General features: G+C 30.5%; 2 non-coding genes across 2 annotated transcripts; one reads left to right on the forward strand and one right to left on the reverse strand.

Annotated features, from left to right (window-relative positions):
* The first annotated feature begins 9,114 nt into the window (after positions 1-9,114).
* Positions 9,115-9,185, forward strand: Trnag-gcc. The gene has a single exon. It is a non-coding gene; the product is annotated as a tRNA-Gly (tRNA).
* A 2,553-nt stretch (positions 9,186-11,738) lies between these two features.
* Trnag-gcc lies at positions 11,739-11,809 on the reverse strand. The gene has a single exon. It is a non-coding gene; the product is annotated as a tRNA-Gly (tRNA).
* Positions 11,810-18,659: the final 6,850 nt, after the last annotated feature.

An 18,659-nucleotide genomic window follows, 5' to 3' on the forward strand; every position in this document is an offset into this window, starting at 1 on the left:
TCAGTTGCGCGAACGCTTCACGTGTAGCTGGGATGTTCTGTTTTGTTGTTGTGAAGAAAGTTTTAAGAGTAAGAAATAAATTAGTATTACCAATTACACTGTTATATTGATGTACATAAGTGTTTTACTATTTAGTATATCAGTATTATGTTTACTTAACTATTTGTTACTTTGAAAACTAACTAACTAACTAACTAAAAACTAAGTAACTATTGTTACTTGAAAAAATATTTAGAAAAGTTTGAACTAGTATAAAAATCCAAATATGGACTATACAAATATCCAAATATGCAATATATATACCAGAGATACGAAGAAAAGTATCTAGCAGAGAAAGAAAAGCAGTCATAACATAGCATCTTCTCACTACAAAAATGATTTAGAAAATAAAAATATGAAGAAACAAAAAAAAGAAAGTGAATTAGTCAAGACAAAGGATAAGATGAAAACTGCGAAGAGAAACAAACAAATAAAGAAAATAATGATGATAGTGAACAAGAAAAACTGAGTTGATGGACCAAGATATTAATGTCCATTTTTGTTATTGTTATGTTGTTATTGTGTTGATTTATGCTTATATTCCATTTATGGGTACCTATTCCATATTTGGTTACACATTTGTAAATTTGTTTTTGTGTTAGATTTCATATTTTAATATTATTAATATTGATATATTATGATATGTATTTTTTTCAAAAAATTAATTATAAAGAATTGTATTGTATTGTAAATTTGAGATAAATCTCTTGCTTATGTGATAAGTATTGATTGAAATTAAAATGATGCATAAAAACATAAGCACAATTACAATTTGTAAGCAACTATAACATATTTATTATTAATTTTAATCTTGAAAATGAACTGCCATTACCAAAAGTATTAATGGCAATTTTCTTTTAGATGTACAAAATTATTGTTTAATGAGATACAGAACAAAAATTATTAAAATAAAACAACAGATCAAAATCGAATCATGCAATTGGTCCTTAATCATGAATTTACTTACATTAGAAAATACTTTGTGTGAGTCAATTTTGAACCTATCATCGACTTTTTCTCAAATACATCTGGAATGATTTCGATAAATTAAAGGCCTTTGGATGTAACTCGAGAAAAACTAAACTTCATAATTTTTGTGCTACGAACGGCCGAGCCAATATTTTTACAATTATAAGAAAAGGTCTAAGCGTCCACGATTCATTCTAAAATTTTAATTCGATGTCAAAAAACAACAACACCAATGATATTGAGGTCTACTTACAATCAGCTACACGACCCCTATCCAAGCTAATGATGAACAACCTAGAACATCAACATTTTCTGCCTACTATGTAATAAATGTAAGGGCCAGCGTTAAAAGAAAGGGCAGACAGAGTTAAAAACCGATATATTTGATGTAATTGATTTGAATTTGGTAAATATTGTAAAAGGTAGGTAAGACCAGGGCAAGAATATTCACCAAGACAACAGGACTTTGGACAAGCGATATCGAGGAAGGTAGGACATCCACATGATGGCTGACAATTGTTGAAGCCTACTACCATATTCATTAATTTTTAACTACTAGTTTTGTGCATCGTGTGCGTAATTTCAATGAATTCACAAGTTACTAACTATTATAAACAATCTGGGTCATAAGTCTGTACATCAGTATACAGCTGTTGAATTTTCATTTGGCTATTTTGTCTGTTTTGATTTTATGACTAATACAGCATTTTGAAGGATAATATTTCAGTAAGTTTGTAGACAAATACTCAATTTATCATTAAATTTATTATTCTCCCAGATAACTAATAAATTAATAAAATTATTGCTGATCAAAAAAGTGGCACAACCGTACCCAGTCTCCTCTACTTTGTACAGTTGGCGCATTTCTATCTGACATTGGGACAGTTGTTGCTCCTACTACAAATAAAATGTATAGAATTCGGACTATATGTGTCTCACCTCTGCCGCACTTGTCGATGTGGTTGGTGACCGGCAGCGAGGGCACGCACTGGCAGCTGCGTTTGTTGGGGTCGCACTCGCTGCCAGGGAAGCCGCACTCGAGCGTCGACTGGCATCGATCGCCGAACTTGGCCACGCCGCGAGACGCATAGTCTGCAATGAGAAATTAGCATATGAGCATTGATAAACATCTAGATATAAAATATTATACATATTATACATATGTATCAGTTATTAATCTGGTTAGTTAACATTTTATATAAAAACTATAATTAATCACTTAATCATATTTTTTCAAGTCATCACCGGGACTGCAGTTTCGTTATGCTAATCTGGGACGGAGGGAGAGGTCTTTAAAATAAAAAATGCTTGTTTGAGAAAGCAATAAATAAATAGTTTGTTTTACACCTGAGCATCCATTTCTTTTATTCACAATTGCGGATTTTTAATAAGAACGTTTTATCATTCGATTATTGTTCGGACGTATTTTCATTTCATTATATCAGCCTCGAAGGCGGCAATCTTCATGGCATTGAGCTTTTACACCCGGTTTGTTGTTACCCCTATAGAAGGGTTAGCGGATTTGGTTCGGTTAATAAATACATCTTCTTCAATTAGAACTTAGTGACAAATTATTAGTGTTATAAGCAGGGCCGGATTTAGAAATTTGGCGCCCTGGGGCAATGACAAATATGCCGCCCCATCCATGAAATTTTACTTAAATTGTCTTTATATATTGTTCCCGTACCAAAAATAAAAAATAAAAAATTTTTTTTTTTTTTTGAAAATTTTGAGTTTTTTTTATATTTTGAAATTTTGAACTTATATTAAAGCAATTGCGCTGCTTCAGCAGCGTAGAGACAAAATATAGATGCACGTAGGCGTCGCGTCGCAGTCTAACAGAACCCATAGAAATGTAAACAAAATTCATACTTTATTATTAAAATATCTATAAAATATCTGATAATTTGATGTGCATATGTCTAATGATCACTTTTGACCGCCAAATGTTTCTTTTTCAATTTTTTTTTATTGGATCTCCGAAACCCATAGACCTGCTTCCCACAAATTTAAACAGTTCTTCATTTTCTGATATTGGATGCTCCGTTTCTCTAAAACTGAATCACCGTTTTTGGCATTTTAGCCTAATACAGGTTACCAAAATAATTAAGAAGTTTGTAACAATCTCAGAAACTTAAATCTTCGATTAAAAAAACTGATTAGTTTCTGGCACAGGCATGTCCAGCCGTTTCGAAAAATTGTAATTGAGGTTTGATATTTCCTCTCTGAAACAGCTACGCAGTGCGATTGCTTTGAAAAAAGTTCATAATTTTCATTTTTTTCATTTTTCCAAAAATTTTAAAGCTCTTTATAAAATGTAATTTTCAGTACGAGAAGTTCCAGTAATTTGCCTTAAGGAACAACGCCACTAGTCACTATTAATTTTTTTTTTTTGGCGCGGTCAAAAAGCTTGTAAGTGCACAAATTTGTCGTCTTAAGAGGGCTCGAGATCTGAAGAACATATTTTTCTTAAACTCTCAGCTCATATACGACACTTTATTTTAGCCAAATTGCCAAATTGCCAAATTATTAACTATTATTTGATAATTTACGTTCGGAGAGGGAGACAAGCAAAATAATAAATTTTAATAATCGGTTATTTGGACCCAAATTTCGCATTGCAATCGTATTATGTTTTGTTAATTATAGTTCTTGAAATAAAAAATGCGGCGAGCATAGCTCATTGGTAGCGTGTTCGATACACACGATCAATGACTTAGAATTTATCATAAAAATATGTGTAGTTAATTTGAAATCAAATAAAAATTGTACATATTTGTTAAATAGGAGAAAATTAGGAATAACAGAATTCGAATAGTTGAATTGAATTAGGAGTAAGAAGAGAAGTATTGGAGCTTGAAAGAAGAATGAAGAATTGAAGAAAATAAGAAGAAAAATTAAGAAGAATATAGAATAGGGTACATAAATAGATTGAAATTGATATAAAAATTAGAATGCAAATAAATAAAAATGTTGTAGGTGGCTAAATGCTCAGAGTAAGCGAGGCCAAATAAAAAAAAATGTTATTAAAAAAAAATAGTTAATTACATTGTATAGCATTTTTTTCTCACTATCCAAATTTTGCCGCCCCTGAAAATCTGCCGCCCTGGGCAGTAGCCCCGACTGCCCCTACTGTAAATCCAGCACTGGTTATAAGAACTTGCAGCAAATACATAAATTATACCAACGACTCAGTGTTTCATACAGTCCACAGCTATATAAGTTATATTATAACCTAACAATCTGATTTAATCGTAAGAAAGACTTAATACACACATATAATTATATGCGATACCATTTTATTTATGATATTATATCATATATTATAGGTTTTGATCTATAGATTTTTTTTGCTTATGGCCTTGTATAAAATTCTTTTTAATTTTCTTCATAACTGATATGGAAAAAAATGCATTTGCTTGTTTGTTTTCATAATTTTTATTTTGATAATTTGCTTAATAATTTGAACTATCCGGACCTTGACAAATGATGTAAATCCGGAACAAATATTGCTATTTGAAAACCGCAATCATACTGTACCATCTGTGGCCGGCTTAATGCAGGTCGATTTAATGGTCACATGCACATCTGATTTTCGGATTCTAGAGATCAAAATAAGATACTTTGCTGAAGAATCCATACTTCTAAAATAAATTCTAATATCCCGTGCATTCATCCAAAGTAACTGATAAACATCGAATGGCTTTTAAATTTTGGGTGCGTCATTTTTGATGGGTAATATAAAATATATTCATTAGAAAATATTTGATTATAACTTTATTGTCGACTAATTTTAAATTTTATATATCGTATTTCGTTTCCAATTTATCAATCATTGATAATGTGTAATCATCTTTGTGATAGCTATATTGTATGATTGTTATTTTAATGAATGTGAAAAAATCACACCTGAGGTTAGTTGAAACAAAACCTTGGGGCTAGTTGTCCCATACAAAAATTATATACATGTACAAATGAAGAAAATTGGATGTAATAAAGAGTGTGTATGATGTCGGCACATGTAAAATGTGTTACAAGAGACACTATATCTTTTATTTATGTTTTGATTTATGTAAATTGCAGATTATGTATATCATAAGAGACATTATTTATTTTATCCGTATTACTTATAGTTTGCGTAGATATTAGAAAAGAATTACTTAAAGACGAGTTAATGTTTTAAAAAATATGTTAAGAATGAATTATCAGAGGTATTATTGCCGTTTTTTTTGTCGTTACTACATGATTTGGTAGACGTTATAACTAGCCCAACCACAGGCTAAGTTTTAACTCCGCACTGTTCATAGAAAATGATTTATTGTGATAAAATGAACAACAGTTGTGGAATTATCTTTACCTAATTTAGTCAAAAAATATATATAGCAACTAGCCATCTTTATTTCGTAAAAATATAATCAGTGCATTTCAAGATGAATTTATTTAGAATACAACTGTTGCAACTAGCTCCTAGCTTTCATACGATTAGAAGTTCATTGTATAAAGCTTATTAATATTATTAATGAGCAGCTGCAAAAATAATTTTTCTTTATAAAATATCTTATAAAGAAAAATCGATTCTACGAATTTCAGTGCAATATATATTACAGAGCAACTTCTAGTTCGTGGAAAGCATTTCAACAAAAATCAGATATTGCACGAGAGAGATTATGGCAAGGATTACGCGTTCTTCGCAATATAGAGAGCACTGTTGAGTAGGCTGAGTCGAGATTTTCCAAAGAAATGCTATATCAGAAACTTGGATTTGTATAGATTAAAGTCATGTACTCAAGAACTTGCATGAAATAAATAAATTTTAGAGTGGATAATAATATTATAAGATAATTTAAAAGTTATTAATAATTATTAATGTAATAAATAAAGATTAAGTTGAAAAAATGTAGAGATAAAGCACCAACCTGCAGATGGCGTACAACTACTTTATAGTCTAATAAAAATATTTATTACACAATATAACAAGGTCCATTAATTTTATGTTTAAATAAGTAATTATTTTACTGATATTTGTTCTAAATGAATTATTGAGCAAAATAAATACTAACTTATCTTATATATAAAATTCTTTTGTACGGGTGTATAATTGGTACTTCTCCTAAATGGTTATTCGGATTTTGATAACTCTTTTTTAGAATCGAACGATAAAACTATAGTAATAGTGTAGAAATAAATGGCAAAAATTACAAAAAGCCACTTATCATCGATGGACATTGAAAACATTTGAACTCTCATTTGCTAAAAATGTAAATTCACTTGAAATTTGAATTAAGCTGAAATTTTGAGCCTAGATAGTATTATAATATAATATACAAGAAAGATGTAATGTCTAAATTATTATTGCCGTAAACCAGCTGAGATGTGCCAGAAATTAAAATAATATAATATACAGTCAATAATATATTGTTTGGCAGATGAAATTACATAATTCAATTTAATAAGTAACGCCCAATATTGCATAAATATTTTTTTTCAAACTTATGCATGTCGCATTTTGGTTCACTTGAATAAATTATTTAACAATAAAAAAAATTCTACTTATTAAAGAAATGAATTAGAATTTTGTTTCATGTGTCTAAAATTCATTAGTTTGGCATTGGATATGAATTTATTTAGCAAGTTAAATTTAGATTGAAGAGTTCTCATATGAACTAGATTATACAAATTGATTCACACAAGATTTGAACATTTGAACAATGACGTTTATTAAATTATTAGTAAGAAAAATGTACTTTAGAAAATATATTTGCCAGAAAACAACTGATATATCGTACGAGATTATAAAAATTATAGACTAAACTATTGAAGCAATTATGTTGTGTGACAAAATCAAGTGTAAAATTGTTCTTTTACCGCAGATACTATATTATTTTTTTCTGAATTTCTTATACTGCTTATGCAAAGACCACAAATGAATCACAAAGGCAGGACATCAAATAGAACACTAAAATTGTGATTTTGTGATTGCAACAATGCCCTGAAAGGCAATTTTTACTTGAAAAGTATATCATTACTGCTTGATATCAGGCTGTCCAAACTGGGAAACCAACCTGTTCGGAAGACCATAGCCCTCACTACTAAGTCATGAAAAGATCACTTTTGGCGAATAGAAAACAAATTTAGGGGACAAACTAAAAACAAGACATTTACACGGCATGAAAATGAACCTGAACAATATGTTAATTGAGATAGCTTAATAAAAATCTCCATAATTATGCATAACTTTACTTGCTCACGAATAAATCGTTCAAAAAACACCTAGCCTTACTCTCCAAAAGAAAATGAGCCCCATATTAAGTTACAGAAACGTGGCAAAGGAAACGGGGGGTATATGTATCACAGCAAAACATAACAACCCCCAACACAATGTTATCTGCTCATTGAAGCTTATTAAAATATCGCGTGCTTTCTGAGATATGGAAATTTGAATAAAGCTCAAAGCGCCATTTCAGTGATATACGATGCCTAATATATGCAATACTGAGGCGGTTTTAATTTGACGTTTAGTTCGAAAAGTTTTTGAACAATTAGGATTTAATTTAATTATCAAAACTGTAAAACTTCATTCTAAATATATAATTTTTTTTACTAAGTATAAGGAGTATTTTCCAAAAGCAAGTTTTCAAAAATCAATATTTTTAACTTCCCGTAGGGTAAGTTATTGTAATGGGCCGAAAATCGGAATTAAAAATTTTTTCATTTCTCGACGTTTTGAAGGTTTCTGAACGTTTTGGCATACCTCAGAAAAAATGAATGTGTGTGTGTGTGTGTGTATGTATGTATGGATACAAATTTCCAGTCACGTTTTAGGGCGCACGGATCAACCGATTTGAATGGTTCAAGAAACATTCAATTCCTATTGATAGGGAAAAGAGCTGATTAGTTTTTGGCAAAGGCAGGTCCAGCCGTTTCGGAGATACGGAGCAAAGAGTGCAGAAAATAGAAATCGAATTTTTGAGAGAACGGAGTATCCGATTTGAATGATCTAAAAAACATTCAATTAGTAATGATTGGGAGAAGTGTTTATTTGTTTTTGGCAAAGGCAGGCCCAGCCATTTCGAAGATACGGAGCTAAATATGTAAAAAATGGTTTTTGAGAGAACTAAGCGTCCGATTTAAATGATTCAAAGAACTTTCTACTTGTCTTAACAAAAGAATTGATTTTGGAAAAAAAAAATTGTTCCAACTTTTTTTTTTTTTAGTTTTTTGTATATCGAAAATATTTCAGATTTTATTTGACTATAGTTCTAATATACTTTACAAATAATTTCAACTCTGCAATTCAGTTCATATAATTCTTATAAATATTAGACAATGTTACAATATTTATAATAATCTATTTGAAAACATTCAGTATTCTTTGAACATTTCGTTACGCTACGGGAAGTTCCAGCAATTTGCCTTAAGGCACGATGCCATAATTGCCTCAAGACAGAATTCCACATACAGCTAGTTTATAATTGAATCAGTTTCCGTAGGACTTTAATGCTTTAGTATGTTCATTAAGACCAAGTACTCTATCGTTATACCAAGTAAATCGTCTAATTTTAATTTTGAAAATCGTAAAACTACTCATTTTTTCAAACTTTGATATATTTTTAAAATTAAACTACTTGTCGTAAAGCCGCAATACTTTAGTAAAGTTATATAAGACCATGATATATATCGCAAAAAAGTTCCATAATAATTGGTTTATTTTTTTTTCAACAGTTAACTACAAGAAAACGGCTCGGTAGATTTTCACCTAAAATTAATAAGTATCATTCCCAACTAATATCTTTCGAACAATTTTTGATTTTTTAAAATCGGTTCGGTAGGATGAGCTTAAATGTGGACGAAAAGTTTAACACTTTTTTTTTCAAATTACAAAGAAACGGTTCGGCGGATTGTCGCACAAAAAGCGGACAAATATTAGTTCATCGAGATGCATCGAATGGCTTTCAAGTTTCTGAAATCGGTCCAGCCGTTTTTTGAAAAAACGTCGATATACAGTAAAAAATCTGTTTGCATACACGCACACACATACACACATATTTACTAACGATTTTAATCACACGAACAGCCACACAAGTATGAGTGGCTATTTGTATATAAGCATCGGTGGTTCAGTGGTAGAATGCTCGCCTGCCACGCGGGCGGCCCGGGTTCGATTCCCGGCCGATGCAAATTTATTTTATTTTTTCGTACCGCACATACCAAATTGACATGTACAAATTTTTTTATCTATCTGCCTATTTATTCCGACAAATCTCCAAAACGGCTGGACCGATTTTCACTGAAGGAACTGAAAAAAATTCAATGTTTCCGATTCAAAGTACTGAAACTGTAAGAGATACAATAATCTTATGCGCATTTATTTAACTCCTATAAACCCTAGACATCTGCTCCTGAGTATGCAAACAGCCTTTGTACAAAAGGCTCCTAAAAAGGATGTCGAAATGGATCTGGCCAATACTAAAAGTTTCGTTTAAGAATCAATTTTTCCGGAAACACCCTTTATGAATTCGTAAGCAGCGGACCATGAGAATCGAAAGCTCTTTTCACGGCCACGAAAATCGATATGAGACGAAAATAACATAACGAGGATCGATTTAACGACTTGATGAGGCAATGACATTTCGTTTGCCTAAAACCACGTGTAACATACCGAAAAAAACGTTTGGAAGGTATTTAATATTTAGAAAATAATTGGCAGATAAATGTTTTCTGTAGGTTTCGCCTGCTACAAGAACACTGAGATCTTATCTTTGCTATATCGAACTTCTGCAATGCCTTAATTAAAAGATTCATTAAATAATCCATTAAAATCCATTAAAAAAAAAAGTGCGCGTAAGGTTCGCATATACTCGATAAAATCAAATTAACGTAAAACTTTTTTGCTATTGTACGAGATGGCATTTAAGTTAATAATAAATACATCATATTACAATTCTGAATAATGTTTATTAGTAATATGGTAACTATCATGGTGCACAGAGCACACATTTATTAATGTTAACCATCATACATATTTATATAATAATAAATCATAAATTATATATTTATAACAGCATTAAAAATATTTATAAAATTTGAAAACAATAATGAAATTTAAATATCACATGATCGGTTTGTCATTGCAATTAGCTTTTAGGAATTGAACCTTCATTAGAAACAGTGGGTTATGTTAAACAACAACCAAAGAAATATTGTTATCACAATTTCACTCATCATATTTTCAATCGCGTTTGAAGAACCTCGTGTAATTAAATTAATTCATTGACTGCTTGTATTTTTTTTTACTTTTTCACTGGCGAAACAATCTCATTGTTTGAGCAGATGTAATATCTGTCTTGCCTATAAAAATATTTTCCATTTTAATAACTTCAAAGACTTATAGAAACTACCAATAATATAGAAATTATTTCAATAAAATTACGTTTCGTACGCGGCACAAATGTTGCATTTGTTTTATTATTTTCACTATATATATTAACTGATTCAGGCATTATTTATTAAATCAAGATTTGTACTACGATGTAACCTTAAAATCTAATTACATTCCGAACAGCTTCAAGCTGACGTACGCTGTACGCATATAATCAAACGTAACTGGACCTTCCGTTGAATTTTCACAGATTTACTTCCTAGTCGCGCATAAAAAAGTTTTACTTCAATAATTCTAATAGTGTTTTGCATTTTGGTATTAATTTGTAAGAAAACAGTGCAAAATAATGCCAATATTCAGTAATTTACTTACATTTTGAAATTCAACCCTTATTTTGATGAAACTGTATGAAATTATTATCACTCGCATATATTTTCCTAATATATTAATATTAACAATTTATAAATTGTTTTTGATTTTTTTATAATTGATTGATTGAACATAATAAATTTTGTAATTATAAGCTATAAGTGACACTGAAAAAACTTTTTGTTTTGATTTATAACCGTTATTTGAAGCGACGTTTTATGTAATTACAAAATAATCAAAAACTCATTACAAATGTAAATCTTGGTTAATCTGATCGTCTGCACAGACATTTTATTATAAAAAGAAACATGTATATACTAAAATGTATGGGTTTTTAAATTATTTTGACCTTCAATATAGTAGAAACAAATTTAAAGTTGCCATTTTTAGGTATTTATTTCTTTTACTTAAAATTTTTTAATAATGAATTTATCAAGTATTTTACCATTTTTCAATTTTGATTAAATGCGCCAACTTTTGCCGAAACTTGCCAAGACACTTTAGTAATTTTTTAGAGGAGATTTCTTAAAGCTGACAGATATTAAAAATTTTAAATTAATAAATCAACAAAAAGTCTTGGTTCTTAAAAATTTGGGGCAATTGTATTATTATTAATTTCCCGAAGGAGAAGTTTGTTTTCATAAACCAATCTGTTTTGCTAATTTTATGTTTTCTCGACGTTTCAAGCCATTCTGAATCTATTGGCTAGACCCATTTCGACATCCTTTTTAGGAGCCTTTTGTAAAAAGCTGTTTGCTTTTTCAGGAGCAGGTGTCTAGGGTTTGTAGGTGTTAAATAAATGCGCATAAGATTATTGTATCTCTTACTGTTTAAGTACTTTGAATCAGAAAATTGAATTTTTTTCTCATCCTTCAGTGAAAATCGGTCCAGTCGTTTTTGGAGATTTTTCGAAATAAATAGACACAGACAAAACAATTCATACATGTTAATTTGGTATGTGTACGAATAAATAAAATAAATTTGCATCGGCCGGGAATCGAACCCGGGCCGCCCGCGTGGCAGGCGAGCATTCTACCACTGAACCACCGATGCTTATATACGAACAGCCACTCATACTTGTAAGATTAAAATAATAGACCGAATTTAAAATCGTTTGCGACTCATAAAACCTTTTCAATGTAGAGTAAATTAATTAAAAATGGAATTTTTGGAGTTAAAACGTATATATTTTCAATTGATATTTACTGTACTTACTACGTAGTTGTCCGTATGGCGGTAATCTCTCTTTGCCATGAGGGTAATATCAACTTACAATTAGACGAAATTTTTTGGGGTAATGATTAAAAAAGTTTCCCGACCGCTGATGTAGAGTGACTATAGTATTGTATATGTTATCATAAAATTACAACATTGTTACTGCATTTGTTAAACATTTTTGTCAAACCTGTATTCTGCTAAACCTTTTATTACAAAATTCTTTCTCTTCTGTCTTAAATAGCTATTTGTTAATTAATTAAGCCAAAATTAGTAGGGTGTCTGGCATCGTGCCTTAAGGCAAATTGCTGATACTTCCCATACCGTAGTTGAAAATTTTGGTACAGAACCGAAAAACAATTACACAAAGATGTGTACACATTATTAAAATTTCTATAAAATATCTGATAATTTGATGTACATATGTCCAATAAACATTTTTGACCGCCAAATGACATTTTTTAACTTATTGTTATTGAGTGTTCATAACCGCTGCACTTGCCTTCCCAACAATTTAATCAGTTTTTCATCTCGTCAATACAAGTGAAATGCTTTTTGAATTATTAAAATCGGACTTTCCGTTCTCTTAAAAACTTAGCACTTTTTGCCCCGTATTTCAGAAACGGCTAAACTTGCTTTCGCCAAAACTAATCCACACGTCTCCGTATCTATACGAATCAAATGTTTTTTGAATTATTCAAATCTATGGGTGTTCCCGAAATCGTCGACAAAAATTTGTATCCGCACACACACACATATACATCCATTTTTTTCTAAGGTATGCCAAAATATTCAGAAGCCTTTGAAACGTAAAGATGTATAAAAATTTTCATTTTCGATTTTTTTGCGATTACTATAACTTGCCCTACGGGAAGTTAAATTCTTTTTTCATTACTGATTATCAGCACCTATACTGGATCGTGCTGGAAAACGCATTCGTGACTTTTTGCAAATGCAAGTGATTTATAGCATGTTTTTCCTTCATTTGATATAATTACAATTTTGGAATAAAATTCTAGATATTCAATCACAAAACAACGACCTTTATAACATTTTGAACAAACTGAAATTCAGAAAATTCATAAAAATGCTGTAAAAATGTGGCGCCTAAATAGAATGTTTTTTTCGAACAAAGCTGTATTTATTTTAGGTATGTGAAAATAGATCATAAACAATTTAAACTATAATAATAATTTTAAACTATTAGTGTAGTTAAATTGTAGGTTGCATTTAAATTATTTGCCTCGAAACGTTTGCAAAATTAATAATTTCTTCCAAAGGAGAAGTTCATGTTACCGTCAGAAAATCCGATTTGCAAACTTTACAAAGTTTGAAGTCATTTTTAATCGTTTAATAAATAACATTGTAATAATATATGTATGAGTATGTAAGCCAAAAGTGGACTCATCGTCGACGTTTTATTTTACTATTGATTTTCTGATTAGTTTCTGACAAAGATTTCTAGGGTAATTAATAATTAAATTTGTAAAAAAATGAAAAATTTTCTGCAATAGTTTTTAACATACTACGTATACTTATAAATTACTATTTCATTGTTTGTTTTCTTTGTTGCTTATTCATAAATGTCACAAACTACCTTGAACTTGTCCACTTAACGGGCACGCACGAACGCTGCTCGCGCCTAGATGTCGTATCCTAGCGGGCTAACCCGAGCGCTGCTCGCCAAAGTTAATGTTTATGTTTTATGCGATAAAAGGCTTACGATGGCCCGTTGTTGGGATATGTTTAGTTTAGATATGATAAGTACAGATCAATTAATAATTGTATATATAATAAATCAATCTTTAACGACTTTTGAGAATAGAAATAAACATGTAAAAACTGCCTAAAAAACGGGCAGTGGAAAAATGTTTCTAAATCCATCATATGATAATATTTTTTTATTATTATAATATAAATAATTAAATAAGTAATACTTTTTGTCCTTGAGATATATTAGTGATTGTACATGAATTTTTCACCTGAATGACTGATTTACTTGAATTTTCTTATTTGTTTATAAATTTGTTATATTATTTTCAGATAAATAGATATTATTAAAATTTAAAAGTTATTAAATAAAAATTTCGTATTATTTATCATATTATAACACAATAGTTTATACATAGAGCATAAAGGTAGTCCAAAAACCATCAAAGCGGTCATCAGTATTATAATATATATATTGTTAATTTTAAACAAAAATAAAATAAATAAAAAAGAAAATGTTATCAGAAACACATATTACATTAATTAAACTTTGAAAATCCACAATAAAAAAACCTGCTCTTTTAGATCACTTTTCACGAAAAAAAACCCGAGCGTTTAGTGGTTAAGGTAAAATACCACTTACATCAAGTTAGAAATAATATTAGATTTCGACGCATATATCTGATTCTATGCCATTTTCAAGATATTTATAAACAAAGCATGACGTGTATAGTGAATTTGTTCAATTATTATCGTACTAGTAGTGTGTGCCTATGCTGCCTATGCTGAATAATTGAATTTCAGCTGAGTGACCAGGTCGAGTCAGTCAGTCGGTCGCTCGGTTATGACGGCAACAGCTTTGGGAATTTGGCAAAGCATGCAGACATGCAGGAGGATTATAGTCAGGGGGTCTATAGAAATAAAAAATCTTAATAAAATATATATGAAAAATATAGAGAGGCCAACTATTGGGTTGACTTCTAGAAAAGTTGAGAAGCGTCATTAGATCAACTCCTAAAACTCTGATAGGAACTATAGAAGTTCTGATTACTGTACAAAAATGGAAAAACAATTAATACTAATATAACTTATAAAGAAAGTACGAACAAAATGACTTGGAGGGTATATAATAATATCGGACTCGATCGTTTTTTACCATTTAGCGTGTAACCTACTCAAGCCTTTACCGCCAAAGTGTCTCAAAAAAGGAATCTGCAATGATTTACTACAATATAACACATGATATCTAAAAAAGTGCTATCGCAGAATAGCGATCCTTCTCACGCTGTCAAATAAATATACCTGTAAATTAGCTGAATGTACTGTGTGTATAACTAGCTAAGTACTAAGCTTTTAGTAAGCTAAAAATTGGATTCATTGACTATCCGTATCATATTCTTTATATAAAGTAGGAACTGTGATAACAAATTGTTGAATAAAATCCAACTATTACTAAAACCATTTGCCCATTTTGAAGAAGTATAGTTTATAAATGAATCTTCTCTTTTAGACGTCAAACATTTTTCTTGGCCTCAAATGACGTACCCTGTAGTGCATACAAAATATTTGTCATTTTTAACAAAGTATAAGCATGTCATTTTGTCCGTAAGTGAACAAATTAAATTAGTGGTATTCCCGTACTGAAACAAAAGGTTCGAGAAATATTAAATGTTTTCTAAAAGATTATTATAAATACTGTAACATTGTCTAATATTAATAAGAATTATATAAACTAAATTTCAAAGTTTAAATTATTTAATTATAATTAAAGTATATAAGTGACTTTAGTAAGAATTATATTAATATCTGAATTATTTTCAACAAAAAAAATAAAAAAAATCCAAAAGCAATTCTTTTGCCCGAAAAAGCAGAATTTTTATTGAATCATACAAATCGGATGCAAAATTCTCTCAAAAACTGCCATTTATTGTACATTTAGCTCCGTTCTTCTAAACGGCTGGACCTGCCTTTGCCAAAAACTGACACCCCAGTCCTCATAATGATTTGAATGTTTTTTATATCATCCAAATTGGATGCTCCGTTGTCTCAAAAACTCGATTTCTATTTTCTGCACTCTTTGCTCTGTAGGTCCATAATGGCTGGATCTGCCTTTGCAAAAACTAATCAGCACATTTCCCTATCGATAGGAGTCGAATGTTTTCTGAATGAAAAACACACACACATATACACACATCCATTTTTTCTGAGGTATGCCAAAATATTCAGAAACCTTCAAAACGTAAAGATATGATTTCAATTTTTGGACCATTACTATAACTACCCGACGGGAAGTTAAAAACAGAGTAAAACAAATTTGTCCTCTGTTCTCCCCCCATGAATACCTGTTCGAGTTACATCGAATGGCTTTTAAATTTTAAAATCTGTGCAATCACTTTTTAAACACGTTCGACAAAAGTTCAAAAATCGGCTTAAATACACATACATAAAAATCAACACACACAAATATTTTCTCTAATTTGGAAAGAACTTAAAACGTCAAGAAAGTTTTTGGCGAAAATATAAACATCTGCGGAAAGTAATGAACATTTTTTTTAAGAAAGAAGAAGGCTGTTATCCAGAACCAGATAAGAGTCTTCCAAATTTAGGTCCAACTTGTAAAAACAATTCTCACAATCCGGACACCAGCTCCGCTATGCAAAATAAGAATAAGAAATAAGAATTCGTGATCGCCATGCAAAATAAGAATTTTCCAAATTGGAGCCAGCTTGTGAATTTGCGCACCAGCTCCTTCTCATTTATGCGTGCTATGCAGTCACAATAAACCGGAACTAAACCCCTACCCAACCCCAACCCCAACCCAGCACTAACCCGGTCATCTATCCCCAAATGGAGTGAGTATCTATCCCCAAACAACAGAAATGCGTCCTAATAGGTCGTCACAATGCTCCCAGTGGGGTCTGTTAGTCGGTTACGTACAAATGTCAAATATAAATCAATTGTATGCGGACAGCGGACACGATACGCGCAATTTATAAACCGAATTATATTTTTGGTTATAATATATGATGCTGATTAGATTATGCATGAACACACGGATTTGTGACAATTTAATTGATAAACTATAATACTGTGGATAAATGGCATTAGGCTTTCATTAATATCGCCGCATGCAACTTTGACGTCATAGGAACTTTGGAACATTTATTCTTCACAAATAGGTGCACGTACGCCGAGCCATGCTAAGGTCTTAATCATGCAGGCACAAAGTTTCAAATTCAAATTTGATACCAAGCAGTAGTAAGATACGATTTCACTTGAAAATACAGATTGAAATCTTCTAATTGTAAGTGAAAACTAGTGGGGCGCATGGCATCGTGCCTTAAGGCAAACTGCTGGTACTTCCCGTACGAAAAATTATTATTTGTTTAAAAACGATCAACATTTTTGAAAAAAATTTACTTAAAAAAAATTAGATTTTTGAGAAACTATAAATTTGACAAAAAATTACTTTTTTTTGAAAAAAAAATTTTTTTTCTTCATTTTGACATATTTTGAAAATTCTGAACTTTTTGTCAAAGCAATCGTACTGCATTAACTGCATAAATACAAAATGTCAAAGCGCGTAAGCGCCGCGTCGCCGTCTAACGGATAAACATTGGCACGGGACCCATAGGAATGTAAACAAAATTTATACTTATTGTTAAAATCTGATAATTTGATGTGCATATGTCTAATGATCATTTTTGACTGCCAAATGACATTTTTTTTACTTTTTTCATTAGATCTCCGAAACCATTAGACCTGCCTGGTCAATTCTTCATCTTGTCAATACAAGTAAAATGTTTTATGAATTATTAAAATCGGACGCTCCGTTCTCTTAAAAACTGAGTTACCATTTTTAGCACTTTTTGCCCCGTATCTTCGGAACGGCTACAACCCATCTCCTTATCAATACGAATCGAATGTTTTTTGAATTATTTAAATCGGTTGATCGGCGTTTCCGAAATCGTCGACAAAAATTTGTATCCTTATCTTTGTAATTGTAAAGTGAAAAAAAAACGACCAAAAATTCTAAATCGATTTTGAAAATTCAAAAACTATTCGAAAAGATATTATTTGGGAGTCGCAGTGATTAGTTTTAGACAAAGATCGGCCAAGCCGATTCTGCGTAATTGACTGTTGAAAACATTATTTTTGATGAATCTTTATATAAATATCATAGTCCTAAAGAACATACTAATATTTTACGGCCCTAAAGCAAGATTAAAAATTTATCAAAGCTTGAAAAAAATGTTAAATAATAAGCTACAATTCTGAGAAAATTCATATCAACGGTTTCGACGTATACCGAAACATAAATTCGAATTCAATGGATTTTTAACATTTTATTACTTTAGTTCTTACTTGGTGTCAATCACAAATCTTTTTTTATTTAGTTGGCCTTATAAATTAGTATATCCGATTTCTCAAAATGTTTATGATTTTTAGATATAATTTCTGATTTATAAATATTTTCTAAGTTTATGTTACATACATTTCGGGGGTATGTGATATCACTTTGTTATTCGTCTACTACCAAGCTAACATAAGCATTGTATATTTATACACTTTTTCAGTTTAAATAATAAATGCACTTTTTGACTATGAAACTACAATTTGTAAAACACTAACTTGTTAAACACTCACTAAAAAATTAAATTGTGCATTCACTAAAAATTAAAATTAAACTAACCTCGAGTTGTAAGATTTTAATATTGTGAGTTAAATTATGAACTCAATTATATTTCGCTATACATCATCACCGCTATATCTTTTTTCCGCCTGCGTGTGATAGTTTTACCTTATTCATTCTTCTAAATTGTAATACTGATATTACAAGTGCATAGTTAAAATTTCCATCAGTGACTCAAAATAAGTAACTATTGCAGAAGGTACCGAAGCATTTCAGTGTTTTAGTTTTAATAATATTTTCAAATTGGTCACAAAAATTACCATCAGATATTCGGAGTCTGGTCGT

Source organism: Ctenocephalides felis, unplaced genomic scaffold (genome assembly GCF_003426905.1).
Source record: "Ctenocephalides felis isolate EL2017-DRISC unplaced genomic scaffold, ASM342690v1 CF-g0.4_SCAFFOLD_03573, whole genome shotgun sequence".
Lineage (NCBI taxonomy): Eukaryota > Metazoa > Arthropoda > Insecta > Siphonaptera > Pulicidae > Ctenocephalides > Ctenocephalides felis.